This window comes from Squalius cephalus, assembly GCF_949319135.1.
Source record: "Squalius cephalus genome assembly, chromosome: 10".
Classification (NCBI taxonomy): domain Eukaryota; kingdom Metazoa; phylum Chordata; class Actinopteri; order Cypriniformes; family Leuciscidae; genus Squalius; species Squalius cephalus.
The window spans coordinates 9,823,892-9,842,089 of record NC_137131.1 but is presented as its reverse complement, the minus strand read 5'-3'; the positions used below and the strand labels follow the sequence as shown (position 1 = coordinate 9,842,089).

Sequence of the window (18,198 nt, the reverse complement as noted above, 5' to 3'; positions counted from 1 at the left end):
GTGCGACAGTAGGATGCGGTAGGCTAAATTATTTACGACAGTGGTAATGGACAATTCCGCTTCCAACCTGTAGGGCGACCGCAGAGGAAAAGTTCCTTGGTGTTGCTTTAAACCCCTCCTTTCCGAGGGCCTACTCTGCTCTGATTGGTCAGACGTCCCAGCCTGTTATGATTAGTCAACCGCTTACAGCGTGTGTCAGAAATGAAGCGCCTATTACCATATCTGAATTTCAGCTCCAGAGGCTTCCTCAGCACTTGATACACAGTGAGCATGTTTACATGCACACCAGTACGCTGATAACTCACAAAAATCAGTTTACTGAAATAACCTGTTATCCAGGTTTACAATAACACAATAACAATAACAGAACAATAACTCAACAAGCAAGTAAACCACATTTACAAGACTTTATTAATAAATCATATTATTTCTTGGTAGTGACGTCAAAATGCAAACATTTACGTATCTTAGTATTTCATTTGTCGGTTGTGATGTTAAATAAAGCATTAAAAACAGAAGAAGAGTATTGCAACATGTCAGCGGGAAACTTACGGCTCATATATTATCCTCTCATGCAGTTACAGATGCAGCATTTTGACTGTACCACTTCTTATTATAAGAGAGCACTCTCATAATTTTTTTGGGTCAATAAAGAGTCTGAGTGTGTGATATATTTCCTCCTCTCTTACTGCAAAACACTTGCTCTGTCTGGATGCGCTTAAATCCACAAGAAAGCGTTTCTGTCACGTATCACACATGAGAACTTCAATAAGCTGACAGAAAGCAGGTTAATGTGTTTACATGTGCTTAAATTGGCTTAAGGGGCAAAAATCTAGCTGTGACGATCGGTTTATGCTTAAGCCGTTTATGACCTTACTCTGATAAAGGAAAACGGGTTAACGCGTTTACGTGATCACATGCATTGTCGGCTTATTAAACATAATCAGGTTAAGAACATACATGTAAATGCACTCAGTGATAAGAACAATGGCGTCGGTTTATCAATTCCAGTGCGAGTCCTTATTCTTCTGAAGTGCATGCTACAACTTCAGCTACAACCACAGTGTTTGAGGCGGGTCAAAGTAGACGTCGTTTACGGGCAGCCAATGAAGACCATAGGCTGGCATTATGCAAATGTGTTACAATGTTACGTAGGTATGTAACAAGGAAGTGAGATTGAAATTGCTGACGATTTGCTGATTTGTCATGCTGTTTGATCTTTAAACTTTGCAGACATTTTAATAATGTCTGGATAATATTTCAAAAAGCATAATAGGGGCACTTTAAAAGGAATAGTTCATGTAAAATTATAAAAGAATTTAATTTATGTTGTTCCAACTGTTTTTTTTCTCTTTTTTTTCTGTGAAACACAACGAAATGATTGGCCAGAATATCAGAGGTTCAAGCTGCTCTTGGAAAGTGGATGGTGATTTGTACTTCTAAGCCCCAAAAAGGACAAAAAGCAACATAAAACCATCAGGAAGGTTGTCAACAGGAGTCACACACTATAATACTTCTGTAGCCATAAGAGAGCTTTCTCTTTGTTTAAAATCTTTCACCCTAAAATCACATTCGTGATCGCAGACATTGGTGCCTTGAGATGCTTCACTCCAGATTCAACATTTATGACAAATGCTGTTGGTTCTCATGTGTCTAATGTCCACAAATATTCAATTTGAACAAGCTCCTTTTGGAGTTTAACAGCCCCTGGTTACTGTCTGTTTTGTTGTATGAAAAAAGAGCAGCTTGGACATCCTTCTAAACATTTACTTTTGTGATACACAGAAGAAAAGAAAATCATATACAGATTTGGAATGACTATTTTGTTCATTAAAAATCAGTTAAAAGATTTACTTTGGGTGATCCATGACACAGAGATTTAATTGAAAGACTTTATTGAAAAATGTTAGAAAAATAGGAAATATTCAGTGTTTACTATATTGCAGAGTTTTTCACTCCTGATTGTTTTTCACAGCAAAGTTTTTGGTCATGCTGGTGCCAATTAATTGTTTTATTTAACACTGAGTTCATTGTTAGATAAAGACACCATCTGTTTTTTTAACCTTGTTGGATAGTATTGCAAGACACAAAACCATAATAGGGGATTTAATGATGAAAAAAAAAACTATATTCCTAAATGTGATATTTCATGTGAAGGCAGAAATACTTTACTACAAGTTCTACCAGTTTTTTTGTTTAATGTTTAGTTCTTTGTCTGAGGTTTTCTCAGAATTCCTACCATAGTCATTTAAAACGTTTAAAGTTGAAAGCATGCACGTACTAAAAAAAACAGGTTTAGCTTGATAAAACAGGCTTAGCTCTACCTCAGTTACTTGTTACTCTCAGTGCTAAGAGACAAAATGAACAGTTTTGTCTGTCAACTTTCCCATGGTTTATTTCCTCAGGTCAGGTGCTGTTAGATTCTTTCTAGAGTGAAATTAATGTGTAGGTTGATTGCTAGTTGACAGTTTGGTCTTAATGAAACAAAGTATAATTGGCCCTGATCAAACATGTTTTCAGGTGGCGTTTGCACTACATGATATGCATTATTGCCTTAAGCTAGTTCTTGAGCAAATTGCTAGAGCAAGTGCAAGGGAATGGAACAGACAAACGCAACAGTTATGGCAGGATGTTCAAACATTGTGAAATGACACAATGGCCAAAGATGTTTGAATGACTATATATATATATATATATATATATATATATATATATATATATATATATATATATATATATATATATATAATCTCGATGATGCTTTAAAAGGGATAATTGAAAGCTTTGTAAATACAAGAAAAGTAAAAAAACTAGTAGACCTAGTCTTGTATTGTAACACAACTGTTTAAACATCTGTGCTTGAGTGTCTGTTTTTTCTTTCCCTTTTGTTTGAACAACTTTTCATGTGGCTTGTGAATTGGTCTACCTTCTCTAAATCTGGGTTGTAGACCCCACTTGACCATACATCACACAGCAGGAATGTAAATGACAGGTTAATGTGATACAGGCCGAGTGGCCAGCAGTGATTCATGGTCCTACCACACACAAACACACTCACAGGCGAACACACCACTCAATAGTTTGTGCAGGGCTGCTTAGTGCCGCACAGTTATGTGATTCATAGAATGCCCTTCCCATTCACTTTCAATGCAAGCAGACAGTGACTATTGCCATAGCAACCAATATTCAATCGAAGCCTTGTGCAAGAATGTCCATTGGACCAAACCAACTCTGACCAACATTTTTATTACCTAATCTTGTTAGTCTGATTCATATTCATATTAATATTTGTTTTGAATATATGTTTTTTTAATATATTTCTCAAAAAAAAAAAAAAAAAAAAAAAAAAAAAATATATATATATATACATATATATATATATATATATATATATATATATATATATATATATATATATATATATATATATATATATATATATTTTTTTTTTTTTTTAGGTTTTTAGGTTACCTGACAAAAGTATATTCTTTTAAACTTTAATTGTATTGTTATTGTGTAGAGGTAGTTGACAGCTTTTATGGCCTTTAATTTTAGAGACTATTTTTAATTCAATTTATTTGTGATACTGCAGGACCAATTCAAATGAACTAGCCAAAAAGGCAATTAAAATGTTGAAAAGAGAAATGCCGTCCTTTTAAAAGACATGGTGTATGTTTTGCAAATTATAACCTAAACTCTTGATATTAGTTACAGTAAAAGGGGCACGTTATGCATCAGCTACCTACTCACAATCTTGAATTTGCCTGAGACCCTTGATTTCCTCTCAGCTGGTTGCTTATTAATAAACATTTTTAAGACCCAGCGGATGAGCGCCAGGCCAAGGGCCCCAGAAGGACCAGGGGGCTGTGCACCTCACCTCCGTCCAAGCTGTTCAGCTGCCACACAGCTTTATTTGCATTTAAATAGAGAGGCTCTGAGTGGAGAAGTAGCTGGAGCTGTAGAATTGGACTTTTTAGTCTTTCCCTTCACGCAGAGGAGCGAGGGATGGGGAGGGTGGATGAGGCTGTTTCCTGCTTGTCCTCTCTCCTTTTCAGGCTTGTCATAATCAGTGTCAGTACAGGGAGTGTGTTATGTAATGGGTCAGGATTTGGCAGCGAGGGCCTGCCAGCTTCCCATCGCCTCTTTCAGTAGCAAGGCAGGACAGTCCAAATGCCTCCTGTTACACCCCAAGATAGGACCTTATTAGTAGTGGTTTTATTTTGCATGTGAAATGTCTCATTGATTTTGAATTTAAATGGCATGAACTGTAGATACTTTATTTTCCTGGCGGTTTAGAACTATATACATGCGTGTTTACAATTATATTGGTAATCTCTCTCACATTTTTGAGTAGTCAGAGTTTGGACTTGACACACAGTCTAGTGCATTTTTTTTTAAACTTATTTATCTGGCTGAGAATCGACCACTTTGAGAATGTTCAAGATTGGTCTGATGAACTATAAAGTGGAAAAACATGTTTTCTTTTGCCTTTTAAGCTGCTAACTGTCATCCCTCTTTTTGAGTATAGATATGAAATGGTTGTTTTCATGAATGCTTTGGAATATGGATCTAATGGTCTCTTTTAAAAGAAGACGCTCAGCAGATTATTGCAGAAGTGAAAGTACTTCAAAAAAAGTTAAGGTTTACTGTAAAGAAAATAAACGGAACTAAACATTATATTATTAAGTGTCCCGCTATCAGGACCCCTGACAGTTACCTGGAGGTTCACTGTCCTGCATAGTTTAGCTTCAACCCCAATTAAACACACCTGAAGCAGCTAATCAAGGACTTCAGGATTACTAGGCTGTGCTCGAAATCGGCCCCTATACCCTCATTCTCTATTCCCTACATTAGTCCACTAATATAGTCTACTTGAAGGAGTGAGTAAAAACGAGTGAGTGAATTCAGACACTGAGTGCGCTGGAAGGACTGAGCTTTTGCATAGTTTGTGCTTGTTGTCTAAAAATCACTTACCAAACTGGCAGCTCCATTAGTTATTAAAAGATTTATCCTGAACTTGTCTTGAAAACTATGTATAACAATTTAATAATCAATTAAGAAAGGAATTTATACCTGTATGATATTACGCTGTACCCACATTGGACCAGCGGTTTGGAAAATAGATGGATGGATGATTCATCTGTGGACGCCATCTTCTGATGGGACGCGGGAATTCGTTCGGCGTGACCCTCACAGTGCATTGTGGGTATTCTCTAACTGTTGAGCGTACATCGGTTGTACACTCATTATTGCGGTGCATAATGGGATTGAATGAGTGCACTCGATAACATCCACAATGGTTTCGGACACCACTACAAAAGGCTGTTCCCTCAAATGGTGCCCTGGGGCAATTTCGAACACAGCCCTAGAAACTTTCAGACAAATGTGTTTACTATAGGACTTTGGCACTCCAGAAGCTGGATTAGACACCCCATGGGCTATGGTTTATCTGAAATAGTTGATACTACAATAATGGGGGTTATGCTCAACAAGCTTCCTTATTCTGTAAAACAGGTTGCATCACTTCCTGTGTTTTGATTGTGCTCCGTTAAATATAGATATATTTTACTCAAGATGCCTTCAAAGGTGCTACCCAAGATGAAAATAACCATTGCAAATGCACTAAAAGTTACATTTAAACAAAAATTCTTCTTCTCACTAACATTTTGATATTAAAATGGAATTAAACACCAACAATAAAAATAACCAGGTAGGTTAGGTGATTACATCAAACGTCCATAGATATCGCTGTCAGTTCATATTTCACTTTCTCCGACAAGCTGATGCGATGAGACTTGTTTCCTGTTTGTTCATGTCGACATAAAGCCTATTGATGTGGTATGGGGGGGGGGGATTTCAAACTACAATGCAATTCAAACTACAATTCAAATAATTGCACTGCAGTGTCGGTTGACAACCAGGCAGAATAACACTGTAGACTTTATCAAAAGTACCAATTTTAAAGATGTAACTTAGAAAACGCAGTGTGCAATTATGCATGTCTGGTTGTGGAAATTTGGTTTGCTTGCTAGTACCAACATATCATCTTATTTCAAAGATTTGCACATTGTGTTAACCTTGTAAACAACTCAACTCTAAAAAATTGCATAAAGCCAAAATGAAACTCCAAGTTTTCAGACAGATTTTGCCATTTTTGTGTCAGTATGCATCAGATGTTTGTGAACAGACTGTGGGTGGCCCGTGGGTGTGCTGTCTGAGTCTGAATCTGGCATAACCATATTCAGGCCTTCTCTTCATAATTGCATTGATGAAGCCCAAGACGCATGACAAGAAACTCATACAAGTGTACATACTTCAGTACTTTAAATCACTTATTGTGGTAATGTGTGTTGGTCATGTGATCTGAGCTTTGTTTTAGGGCTGAATTTGATTTATTTTTCTGTCATTTTCCATGAGTTTCCTCCTCTGTGACCTGAGTTAAGGGGAGAGCAGGTGGTTTGCGTTTTTGGCTGGGGTCCTTGGCGCCAGACAGAGTTTTAAAACCTCAGCAATGGCTGGGGTTCAGGATCCCCTTAATTTATATTGAGTGCTCACTAGAAAGATACAGCCCCAAATTATCACTGATAAGCTCCACACAGCCTGAAGGTAGAAATAATGTTACTCAAATACTAGACTAATTGTGTATAATTGTTTATTGCTGACTAGATCATTTGGGGTTGCAAATAAACATGCATGCATAGGCTAGCTTGTTAAAGTTGTGCTGTTGAGTTTTCTGTCATGGTTTGCTGGCTGCTAAGGAATGTATTTTCACACTTGTAAGCTTTAGTTTATGCTTTGTTGGTTTTCCTGTGTCAAAAAGTTTTTTTTGCAAAATGGTCTTTTTCATCCACACATGCAAAGTTGGTTGATGCAATAAAGCCATAGCCTAGTTAACAATTACTAAAATAAGTGTAACATAACTAAATTTACTCAGCTCCATTAATCTTAGATTAAGGAAAATAAAATCATCATATGGAACTCAAACGAAATGTGGATATTTAGTAGAATGTACAGCCTGTGTTTTCAGACTGGAAATTCAGACTGTCAATCCCAAAAAATGTCCTAAAGAAGTACTTAATAACATCAACGCCTTAAGGAGTTTACAAGGCCAATACAAAAAAGAAAGAAAATCAGATTTATGAAGAGCGGGACATATGCCTCATTAAATGGAGCTCATTAATGACAAGTGAAGCAGAGTTGCATGTCATGGCACTTAAAAAAATAGCTGATGCCCAGCAGGAGTGTTGCTGATACTTATTTTATTTACAGCTTGCCTCTTTCTCCTCAGTTACATTATTGACTGGACAGCTTTAGTTTTTAAATGCGAGTATCGACAAACATGGCAGCACATTTTAGTTTAAGTTAAAGTTCAATGCAGAATTTTCTGTCAAACCCATTTTGTACGGCAATTTGTGAATCGACCTCTTTGTTCCTCTTTGCAGAACTGTTGATAAGCCAGACTGATGCAGAAAGGGAGCTATTTTTACATGGCAGCTTTCTGGAATGAGGTAGTCAGTGTTCTGAAGAACATATTCGTATCCTGAATTATTCCATTGTGGTGAATTGCCCCTCTGTGCTTGACTGCCTGTTAGCAGCATGTGTCATAATACATATGAATTCTGTCCAAGTCCAAACCTTGCTGTTGTGCAGGGTTCCTCAGATCCAGTCATGGAGGGCCACTGCCCTGCAGAGTTTAGCTCAGACCCTGATCAAACTCTCATACTTGTGATTTTCTAGTGATCCTGAAGACCTCGATTAGCTTGCTCAGGTGTATTTGATCAGGGTTGGAGCTAAACTATGCAGGGCATTGGCCCTCCGGGACTGGATTTGAGGAACCCTGCTGTAGTGAATGTTTTAAACCAGAGCGTCTCAGCTGGGTTTGCTTAAAGGTGCTGTATGTAACTTTTTTCACTCTACTAAAGCATAAAAATACCATAATATTTTTGCATATATTGAGGAAACATGCTATGTTCACATACTCGTTTCTCTGAAAAACACATCTACAGCCAGTTATTTTACTTTGAAATGTACGTTTCCAGGCTGGAATGTTTGTTGTTGTTTTGCTCTGTGATACTGCACATTAGAGATGCGCGGATGGGCTATTATTTCATCCGCAACCACATCACAAAACTCATCATCCATCCGCCATCCATTCGCACCAACGTTTTTGACCAATTTTCAAAACCGCACCCGCCCGCCATCCGCTGATTGGTGTATACATATATTTTTCATTTGATTGGTTCAACCGCCCGCCACCGGCCCGAATTTAATTAAAATATAAATTTTCGTCACGTCATCCGCCCGATCCGCGGTTTATCCGCGGAGTCCGCGGCTGTAACCGCCAACCGCGCATCTCTACTGCACATTGCCAATTTACCAATTTTCATTGTCCATTTGCGTTCCTGTTGCGTGTGCTCAAACCGGCGACCCGTGTGAGTGCCGTCCAGTCTGAGGAGCAAGTGGCGGGAGAAACGCTGGTCTCCGATATTTTGAATTCGACTGCAGTACCTATTTCGACCACTAGTCATTCTTACATACTGCACCTTCCAGATTGCTGATTTCACACTGTACAAAAGTACACAAAAATACTCGTGAATTTGCATTTAATTTTGTTTGGGTCCTATTTTCTTTTACGTTGCACTCTAAAAAATTCTGGGTTAAAAACAACCCAATTTGGGTTTACTAAACAGGGCAAACAGGGCATTTACTAAACAGGGCAAATTAGCTTGAGGGTGCAATTCCAAAAAGCGCAGATGGGACTGGAAAGTTCTGCGCTTGATCTACTGAAGATGCACAAATTAAACAACAGTAATGCAGCCGGATTATTTCCATAATGACCAACGTAATCTACCAAAAGCAGCGCAAATTACCGTCTGGTTTAAGACATGCTTTTTTGGGCAGTAAATAATGGCGCAAATACCAGTAGATTGAAAAACCACTGGTGTTAAACCATTCAGTTACACTAGTACTGGAAGCAAAGAGGCATTTCTGGTCACTATAGGGCCATAGTAAAATTCATATTTTCCTCATGCTATCTTTTCTCGTCGTCCAGGCGTTGTTATTTGGCATCTCCAAAAAACAAATAAGAATGTGAATTTGATTGACGTGAGTGATAAATACCAGTATTTATAATGTGTCTTGGTTTACTGTTATCATGCTTTAAAATCATTTATTAGAGGAAGCACCTTATATCTGTTTATTAAAGTTTAACCGAATAATACATTTCTGATTTTGTTGCTTTATAGCTTTATCTTACATAAAAAGATCTGGAATTGTGTGGACCGCCAATGGTGTTAAAGGTCTTTGTCTTTACCCAGATGCTCTTAACCAGCAACTGACATAATTGCAAATGAGCACTGCAATTTTGACATTTTGTACAGCCAGGGAATAAATTCTAAAAATTGGTGCCACACAAGAGGTAGCCAGGAACAAAAGAGGTCAGATGATTGTCTTGTCATGTTGCCTTGTGTAAATGTGCACGTGCCAACATCTCGGCGCCCTCCATCTCTCCTCAGACCTTTTTCCCGGGAGAATACCCGTGCGTTGCCGTAGAGACAGTGTACAGTCATTTTTCTCTGTGAGTGGGACTGGCATGGAGACAGCTGTGATTGAAGGCACGGCTCTAAAAGGGACATGTCTCGAATTCTCTAAAGACGCCAGATCATATAACATAGACACAGGATGCTGATGGTAATACTTCAGCTAGGGAGGAGAAATCAATGCATTAAATAGATGGGAAGCTGGATGGTGGTGTTTCTGTGTGTTCATGTATTTAGTGTGTGTGTTTTGGATCTGTCTGCTTGGAGCAAAGGACAGAATCGCATTATCTTCTTCCTGGACAGTGATATTGTATTGTCTTATGTACCCAATTTCAGTTAATTGATGTCTCAGGCATTCAGCCATGTAGTGCAGATGTTAAATTGACTTTCCATGTGGAGTTGGAAAGACATTTGAACAAGTTCATGTTGTGAAAAGGCTAGGCAATCTAAAGACTGGCCGAGACTATTCGGCTATGATCAGGAATTATGTTCTTGGGTGAATGACTGGGTGTGTATGTGTGTTTCTTTTGTGAGGATGAAGATGACGATGTTGCAATTTTTAAATAACCTGCTACACTGTTTTTACATTTAAATGGTTTTTGCCATCATCTATTGCTCACTTAAAGTTAATCTTTATAATGGTGTGATGCCTAATTTTACCTCTAGCTATATATATATATATATATATATATATATATATATATATATATAGACAAAATAGTATAGAATTTTAACATCAGCCATTTATCAGTCATGAAAATTATTATTGGTAATATTAAAAATATGAAGCAGCACAACTGTTTTCAACATTGATTTGATAATAAGAAGAAATGGTTTGTGAGCAACAAATCAGCTTAATGATTGATTTCTGAAGGATCATGTGAGTCTGAAAACTGGAGTAATGGATGCTTAAAATTCAGCTTTGCTATTACAATTTACTATTATTAAAATAGAAACACTAAATTTAAATTGTAATACCATTTTACAATATTAGAATTTTTACTGTGTTTTGATCACATACATGCAGCCTTGTTTTGCATAAGGGTTTTCTTAAAAAAAAAAAAAAAAAAAAAAATTCTTACCGACCTCAGATTTTTTGACCTGTAGTTTAGATGCTCTGATTATGATAGTGAATAAAAAGCTAATCGTAAGAGCTTTTTACATTGTAGTTGTGTTTCTGATTCTGTACTCCATGATAGCAGGATAGTTATGATCTAGCTGTCTGCACTTATATAACCACACATCAAAGGTTGTTCGCTCTGAAGAATGATGCCACTTAATGATTTGGGCATTATGGGGAAATGGCATCATATAAATGCCACCATGGCAGCTAAATATAATGTATATCAGTCCATTATAAACATAAGCATAAATCTGTGGCCTTTTAAAGTGACTCTAAGAGCTCTGTTGGGTTGATGATGGACTGCAAAGTCTGTTACATTTAGGAAGATAGTTTAAAGCTCAAATGTCACCCCTAGTTCTGTTCTCTGGAGTGCTGGACCTTTTACACAAGAAAGGTCCATATCTCGCACCCTATGTCTGTTCTCACCTTTTCTTATATTGGGTTAATCAGGTAACTAATGGGCTCAGAAGGTCAGATTTGCTGTCATTATGAATGGTCGTTAATAGAACCGATGGGGGGCTTTATCAGATTCAGTTTGAAGTTAATTGCCTGCGGCGTGTGTTATGTAACCTTCGGTGTGAACTCTGCAAAACTGCTGCAGTGGACTTGCTTTACAGATGGCCGAAGAAAAGGGATGCTGAAAGGTGGAGCAAGAGGGGGAAAAACTGTCAAAGATTTAAATATTGTCCAGCAATGACCCCTGCTTAACTCATGCCCACTCATTCATCTTGTGGTTGGGCTCTTATTGCTAAGCAGTGAACAGTGATTGGAAAAGATGCTGATCTAGCTACTATTTGCTACAAGTTGTATGCATACTGTGTGATGCATTGGTGTAGAATTGCTGAATAATATGGATTACACAGTTTTTCCAAGGTGTCTGGTTAAATTAATTATTTAAATGGACTATTTTTTGGTCATGCGGTATTGCTGTAGCCGTAATGCTATGCTATCCATGGTAATGCAATGGCATTTAAGCGGATATTCAGGATTGAGAGGCAGGCCCGGTTCTTGGCAGATGTAGAAGGTTGGGCTGGCAGAGAGTGGGCATTTATCTCTTAATTTCACTTTAAATAAAATGTTACCATTTTCACTTTTCTACTGTCCAGTGAAATTCTGAAAGAAAATACAACAGAAGCCTAAGGCCCAATCCCAATTCTCTGTCTTACCCCTTCCCCTTAGTTTTGAACTCTCACGTGAATATGCAAAACTAAGGGGAAGGGGTAAGACAGAGAATTGGGATTGGGCCTAATAACGAACACAACTTTAACGTGCAAGTGCCATTTCCCACAGAACACAGTTTTCCCATTACCACTATACAGTACTTTAGTTTTTCAATGTAAACACGTGCTGTATTGGTTAGCATTAAAGGGTTAGTTCACCCAAAAATAAAAATTCTGTAATTACCGTAATTACTCTCCATAATGTCGTTCCAAACCCGTAAAACTTTCGTTCATCTTCGGAACACAAATGAAGATATTTTTATAAAATCTGAGCGATTTCTGTCCTTCCAGTGATAGCTACGCAACTACCACTTTGACACTTCAAAACGTTCACAGAGATTGTAAAATGAATGCATAGGAATTGAGCGGTTTAGTCCAAATTTTCTGAAAAGACGAAATTGCTTTATGCTGAACAGATTTCATTTAGGCTTTTATTCACATACAAACATTCATCAACTCACACATCAGTTGTGGTAAACGAAAGCTCAAGCATGTTCGCTTGATGTGCGAGAAACAAATGAGGTTCATTCTCGTGTTACGCAGCATGTTTGAGCTTCAGAAAGAACCAATGAGGTTCATTCATGTGTGTTATGCAACGAGTTTGAGCTTCAGCAAGAACCAATGAGGTTCATTCTCGTGTGTTACGCAGCTCGTTTGAGCTTCAGCAAGAACCAATGAGGTTCATTCTTGTGTGTTATGCAACGAGTTTGAGCTTCAGCAAGAACCAATGAGGTTCATTCTCGTGTGTTACGCAGCACGTTTGAGCTTCAGCACGAATCAATGAGGTTCATTCTTGTGTGTTATGCAACGAGTTTGAGCTTCAGCAAGAACCAATGAGGTTCATTCTCGTGTGTTACGCAGCACGTTTGAGCTTCAGCAAGAACCAATGAGGTTCATTCTTGTGTGTTATGCAACGAGTTTGAGCTTCAGCAAGAACCAATGAGGTTCATTCTCGTGTGTTACGCAGCACGTTTGAGCTTCAGCAAGAACCAATGAGGTTCATTCTCGTGTTACGCAGCGCGTTTGAGCTTCAGCACGAATCAATGAGGTTCATTCTCGTGTTACGCAGCACATTTGAGCTTCAGCATGAACCAATGAGGTTCATTCTCGTGTGTTACGCAGCACGTTTGAGCTTCAGCAAGAACCAATGAGGTTCATTCTCGTGTGTTAAGCAGCACGTTTGAGCTTCAGCAAGAACCAATGAGGTTCATTCTCGAGTGTTACGCAGCACGTTTAAACTTCAGCATGAACCAATGAGGTTAATTCTCGTGTGTTACGCAGCACGTTTGAGCTTCAGCAAGAACCAATGAGGTTCATTCTCGAGTGTTACGCAGCACGTTTAAACTTCAGCATGAACCAATGAGGTTCATTCTCGTGTGTTACGCAGCACGTTTAAACTTCAGCATGAACCAATGAGGTTCATTCTCGTGTGTTACGCAGCACGTTTGAGCTTCAGCAAGAACCAATGAGGTTCATTCTCGAGTGTTACGCAGCACGTTTAAACTTCAGCATGAACCAATGAGGTTCATTCTCGTGTGTTACGCAGCACGTTTGAGCTTCAGCAAGAACCAATGAGGTTCATTCTCGTGTGTTACGCAGCACGTTTGAGCTTCAGCACGAATCAATGAGGTTCATTCTCGTGTTACGCAGCACATTTGAGCTTCAGCATGAACCAATGAGGTTCATTCTCGAGTGTTACGCAGCACGTTTAAACTTCAGCATGAACCAATGAGGTTCATTCTCGTGTGTTACGCAGCACGTTTGAGCTTCAGCAAGAACCAATGAGGTTCATTCTCGAGTGTTACGCAGCACGTTTAAACTTCAGCATGAACCAATGAGGTTCATTCTCGTGTGTTACGCAGCACGTTTAAACTTCAGCATGAACCAATGAGGTTCATTCTCGTGTGTTACGCAGCACGTTTGAGCTTCAGCATGAACCAATGAGGTTCATTCTCGAGTGTTACGCAGCACGTTTGAGCTTCAGCAAGAACCAATGAGGTTCATTCTCGTGTTACGCAGCACGTTTGAGCTTCCGCACAAATCAATGAGGTTCATTCTCGTGTGTTACGCAGCACGTTTGAGCTTCAGCAAGAACCAATGAGGTTCATTCTCGTGTTACGCAGCACGTTTGAGCTTCAGCAAGAACCAATGAGGTTCATTCTCGTGTTACGCTGCACGTTTGCGCTTCCGCAAGAACCAATGAGGTTCATTCTCGTGTTACGCAGCGCGTTTGCGCTTCCGCAAGAACCAATGTGGTTTGTTTGTTTGTTTGTGGTCAACTCAACTCAATCAAGCAGGTTTGGTTATGCTTTGTTCATGTTTGCTGATCAATGTTTATATATGAATGAATAAAAGCCTAAACTCAATCTGTTCATCATAAAAAGTGTTTTTGTCTCTTCAGAAACCACTCAATTCATATGGATTAGTTTTACGATCTCTTTATGAACTTTTTGAAGCTTCAAACTAAGTGGTAGTTGCGTAGCTGTCAATGGAGGGAACAGAACTGGCTCAGATTTTATTAAAATAACTTCATTTGTGTTCTGAAGATGAACATGTATTAATGTAACATAATGCTGTAGAAGTGTACAAATGAATCATGCCTTCACATGTTATTTAGAATACGGTGACGAACAGACAATCACTAAAAAACTACTACTGATATATTTCCTCTGATTAGATTTCACTCCTCTCTTTGTCCAAGGCAAGTGTTTGCCCTTTTACAGCACAGAGAATGTCTCATTGACACAGCAGCATCTGAGTCACTGTGTATCTAAAGAGGATAATCACTGTGTGTAATGAGCGAGAGACTGAGAGATATATGGATGAGTAGCACCCACGATAAAAAGATAGACACTCTTTAATCGAATCTAATAATACACAAATCCACTAGTGGAATGATTTGGAGGCAGTGAGGGTTAAAAGGCAAAGAAGACTCAAAGACGGGCTTGTCTGTGAAAAAAAAGACCACAGAACGGAGAGCTTTCAGCGTCATATAAAGACCACGTCACTGGTATTGTGTTGCAGTAAAACTCTAAGTGCTTATTACGTGCTGGAACCATTTGGTATTGATTTATTTTGCATGAAAAGGGCCTGAGTCTCCAATTCACCATTGTAAAAAGGTGAATTGAATGAACTCTTGTGGAAATGGCGCATGGAAGTATTTCCAACAAGAAGTACTTGTTGAGACTGCAAGGGTTTTCTGAGATGATGCTATAATTGAGAAAGTTTCTCATTGTGTCACAAGCACAACAGGACTTGGCCTTTCTTGACTGTTTTGAGATTGTGCTGCTGCTGGAAAAACATCATAGACTTACATTCTAGAAGGAATCTGAGCCATATATAGGGACCAGAAAATCATATCATTGTGGGTGGACTCTTTTGGCTTTAAGTGGTTTCTAGGGTCTTCTGGATGCTAGCAACCACCCATAACACCCTAGAAACTGCATAGCAATGTGCTAAAAACCACTCAGAATACTTAGCAACTGCATTGCAACCATCCATAGCAGGGCTGTGTGATTAATCGAAATTGTAATAAAATTACGATGTGAGCATGATTTTTCCACCAGCCCCCTAGTGTGCCATATGAATGCAGGGTGCAAATCTAGAGCAAAACAGAGTGGTTTTACCGTTACCACATGAAAGAAAGCACAGAAACAGGCAAGGTGAATTCAGGGCAGGATAAGGACTTGGCCAAAAAAATCAACATCTGTGGTTTGGGATTATTGTGGATACAGGAGAGGTTATGTATCATAGAGACAGGTAATTTGCAAAATCTGTCAAACTATCGTTGCAGCAAAACAGAGTAGGGGCCATTCAAACATAATGTGTTTCTCCGGTTAAAAACAGGAGACGTAAGTCTAGAGACAAATTTTTTAAAAGTTTAACTTTTAGCTTGAGCGCCGCGTACAATGCCATGTCATGCACAAGACGTGAGTGCAACGGAAGACATCCATCTAGCGTGCTTACATAGAAATGGCTCATTCCAAATCAGGTGAACAAAAATCCATAATGCAGGCATTTTCAAACTGCGCAGCATACGAAAAGTGTTCAAAAACTGTTTTAAACATTGATAATAGTAAGAAATGGTTCTTGAACACCAAATCACCAAATTAGAATGATTTGAAGACTGAAGGAATTGCTGCTAAAAATTCAGCAATGAAAGAAAATGGTTATTTTGTATTACTGTTTTATAATTTTTTGTATCATTTTACATTTACATTTAGTCATTTAGCAGACGCCTTTGTCCAAAGCGACTTACAAATTAGGACTAAATTAAGCGAGTCATTATGAATCAATACAGCCAAATAAATACAGCCTTTCTGAGCGTAAGAGACTTGTACAGACCACCAGTGCTCCGCAGAACCACAGCTCTAGACCAACACCTACTGAGAGTACGTCTTGTGAGTTTTAATTACAAAGAACATTTCTGGAAATCTCTATAACACCCTATTTCAAGTCCCCCCATAGACAAATGTACCCACGGCTCAGATGGAAATGGTTTGGGGGTAGGGGAAGTAAAAGACGCACAGTATATAGGATAATAGATAGTATCTTGATAGATAGTTTCTGTTAGAAAACCTTTAAATTAAAGGTTAAGCTTGTTGCCTGTATACTTAGATGATCTTATGTGTATTTTTGGCTCTTTACCCTACTTTTCATACTCTATAATACGGATCCATCATCTCTATTTATTCAGATGGCTCAGTCATCATGTTTTGCTAATATGAGAGACAGGCTATTTGTTTTCATTGAAATCAGATGGTCTCAACTCGTGTGTTTGTTTTTAAAGTGTAATTCAGGGGTACGTCGACCATCGAGTGACACAATCGTTCAGCTATTTGCAAGTAGAGGTTGTGACAGAGTTCGGACTCATCAGATGAGGGTATTAAATCCTTCTGTTAAGTAATTCCTTGCTTCTAATGTAACCGGTTCACAGTGTTATACAGGGGCCGAAGGGACGTCAGGCCAAAATTCACAGCATTCCTCTTCTGAGAGCAGCTATGAGTTCCAGACATCAAGTGAAGCCACAGAGTGATCGCAGCGCACTTAGAATCCTCATTCTTGTGAATAATTCTGTGATGGCTTAGGGTCTCCATGAGAAGCTCAGTTACTATGTGACCTATTTTTTGGCTCTCGCACTGCTGCAGGTTTTTAAACTAGCTCTTTTTACAAGAGTATTTTCAAAAAAGTCCTGCCTGCCATTCATGTGAAACGGTGTCAGATGTTTCTGGGTCGTTCCTCTAGGCTCTCTTGTTTTGTTACACGAATACATGCTGAGAAAAGAGTTTGTGAAAAAGCAGAGAGAAAGAATGAAAAACAGAAAATGCAGAAGTTTTCATGGAGTCTTAGTGAACGGTATCAACCAATAGGGGTTTGTTAGTTTTCTTCTTCTTCAATAAGCTACCTCTAAATAGGGCCCACATGGGTTTTAACTGCAAATAGTGCCAGCAGGCAGTAGCCCTCATTTCTAAAGGAAAAGCCAGGTTCAGTGGTTAACCAAAAATTGAAATGCTACACTGCGGTTCGGTCAACCCAGCACAATATCACAGGAAAAAAAGAACGCACTCCCATTTCAACAAGTTTTTGCAGTTGAATGTAATTGTTAATTCTTCTCTTGTAGCTAGGGCTGCATGATATAACAAAATACAATAATGTGTTTGTGAAAATCACGTAGACTGCCATTTATTTAAATAAATATATTCACTACTGGCTCCAGAGTGCCAGTGCAGCCCATGATACAGACTGCGAGCTGCCCGCATGTAAAGTGCCATGTTTCACTCTGAAACCGGCAGCGCATATGTCCATTTGCACGCAAACCGCCAAACTAAAAGCTCAATGGTTTAACATTTGAAAATGAAGAAATTAAGACAGAAAAATTAGTATTGTAATTGTACAGTTGTACTATGAAATTAAAATTATTTTTGCTAAATAATCGATTTCTTATTTTACAATAGGGTCCAATTGGGCAAAAGGCACACCGGGGTAAAAGGCGCATTCGATTTTATTCTCCTCTAAACAACTCAATGAAAAAAACTTGCCGCAGCACTTTCCCAAACATCCGTGTTTCACGACGCATGTGGAAATGTGGCTGATCCTTGATGCAGTCACGAGCAGCAGCGCAAGTTATCCAATAACTTAAGAATATGTAAAAGAATGGTATTTGAGGTAAAAAAGCACCCATGCTGTTGGGGCTGAAGTCACAATAATTAACATGATGATAAATATCTGGCTATCATGCAACCCTATTTGTAGCTCAAAAGTGTTGTTGTATATGCTAAAAAACCCACAGAATGCAGTTATTTGACACTCTCGACAG

General features: G+C 38.6%; 2 protein-coding genes across 4 annotated transcripts in view; one reads left to right on the top strand and one right to left on the bottom strand.

The window, feature by feature from the left end:
• srgap3 (SLIT-ROBO Rho GTPase activating protein 3) overlaps window positions 1-18,198 on the top strand; it is a 92,639-nt gene that overhangs the window by 5,287 nt on the left and 69,154 nt on the right. The gene's annotated exons all lie outside the window — the stretch shown is intronic.
• synprb (synaptoporin b) overlaps window positions 1-18,198 on the bottom strand; it is a 223,836-nt gene that overhangs the window by 171,185 nt on the left and 34,453 nt on the right. The window lies entirely within an intron of this gene.